We start from the raw sequence: 2,093 nt of genomic DNA, 5'->3' as shown, positions 1-2,093 counted from the left end.
CAGCTCTTCCTGAGTAAGGCTCCTTGCCTGCAGCTCCTAATGCTATCCTGCAGTTAGAGCCTGTATTTTCCCTTGGGTTTTCTTTTTGCTCTTGAGATGGCATTGTGTATGTAGAATACATTTGTAGATCTGATCGCGAAGCACCCACTGTAATCACTGAATCTGGAGCTTGAGAGTGATCGTACCTCTCGAAATTCTACCACCCCATTACTTAAGGTTTATATATACAGTTTCTTGGAAAGTGGTTCAATTTTAATAACCCATTCTGTCTTATCTTAGCTCAGCAACTGCTACAGGCCAGCCTGTTTCACTCTACTAATAGCATTCACGGGAACTACTGAAGGGAAGTAACAGCCTCTGCCATAGGTTTCCATGCTCTTGTGGCTGTGTTTGGCCTCACAGCAATTTTTCTTGCCTCTGAAGCAGGTATTGAGCGTGAGCCCAGAAGTGATGGCCAGGAGCTGCCTGCAGCACCTCCTGCATGCCCAGGAGAGGAGCTGCCAGCCCTGGAGCCACCTGTTTCTCCCCTCTGGCCCATCTTTGCTAAGTGGGCAGCACTATAAGTAGCAATAAGCAAGTGCGGTGTGATGCTGTGCTGCTCCTCATTGCCTTTAGCATGTGCATACAGCCCAGGGCACTGTCTGTCCTCAGGCAGGTGTTAACTTGGTAGATACATACACCTTTCAGCTCAGAACCCATTTATAAATAGAATTTTATTTATAAAGTCAATTTACATAAAATATGATACTCTTTTTAAAAACTGCATATGTACGACTTAAGAAATCCTAGCAAGTGCATACAAAAATGCCTTCAATACATTTAAAAACAAACAAACAAAAAAAAACAAAAAAACAACAAAACAACTTCAGTTTTCAGAGAAGTGAACCTTCACACCAGGCAGAGTCAGACACCACAGTGAGATGCAACAAAACATTGCAGTCCTTTAGTAAAGTGTTTGGAGAAAGAAAAACAAACAAACCCTTTCATCTAAACAGTGTATATTCCCCAAACATTCCAGCTGGCAGTGTTCAAGAACAAGGGAATTGGACTGAAAATAGAACTACCTCCTTACCCCTTTTCCTTAAGGTTTCTCATACAAAAATAAGTCTTCATACACCACTCTTCCCATAGGCAGTTCAAGTTGCATATAAAATAGAATCTGACATTATAAAAAATTCCCTCCCCCTCCAGAAATAAGGAAGCATCAAGTGGTTTCCATTTCTTTTTCCACCCTTTCCAAAGGCTGATGGGAAGTAGCTGCGAGGGGATGCACAGCCATTCTCTGGAGTGGGTGAAAACCTTGTCTGTCAGCAGCCCCAGAGCAGACTTCAGAGCCGTGACACCATTGCACTTCAGCCCAGCAAGGAAAGCAGCCAGGAGGAACTTGAGAATTTCTGGGGAGATTTATTTTGGAGGGTACTGCTGGCTGCTGTGGAAGACCATAGGCATCAAGGTATGGCTGTGGAGAGATTGTAAAAACCCATGTATACTCCATCTCCAACCCCAACGGCCTTCTCAGCTCCCAGCCCCATAACCGCTCAATCCTGTTGGCCACCTCAACACCACCAGCTACCCTAATGTCTTTGTCAACCCCACTGGCCACCTGAATTCCCAGTGGCAATCCCAACCTGATCAGCAATCCCACTGACCATCCCAATCCCATCCGCCACATCAAACCCATTGGCCACCTCAGCTTCATAGCCAATCTCATCAGCCACCCCAAGCCCACTGGTCACCTAACCCCATCAGCCACCCCACCAGCTACCTCAACCTCATTGGACAATACAACCCCATGATCGCTCAACAGCCATCAGTCAACCCAACCCTACTGGCAATCCCAATGACCACCTGACCCCACTGGCCACCCAATGACTCCAAGATCACTCAACTCCGTAGACCACCCCAACTTTCAATCCCATCGCCCTCTTCAACTCTATGAGCGCCCCAAGCAGAAAGGGCTGAGAAGCAGCAGTACCCGAAGCCCACCTCACCTCCCGCCAGCTCAGTAGCTCCCAAGCCAGCTGGTGAAATCCAGCAGTTCCTGCTCCTCGGGGCTGAGCACCGGCTCGTAGCCGCTCTCCTCGGAGGAACAG

This window comes from Meleagris gallopavo, chromosome 5, assembly GCF_000146605.3.
Source record: "Meleagris gallopavo isolate NT-WF06-2002-E0010 breed Aviagen turkey brand Nicholas breeding stock chromosome 5, Turkey_5.1, whole genome shotgun sequence".
In the NCBI taxonomy this organism is placed as follows: domain Eukaryota; kingdom Metazoa; phylum Chordata; class Aves; order Galliformes; family Phasianidae; genus Meleagris; species Meleagris gallopavo.
The sequence above is the reverse complement of the archived record's forward strand: the minus strand, read 5'-3'. Positions refer to the sequence as shown.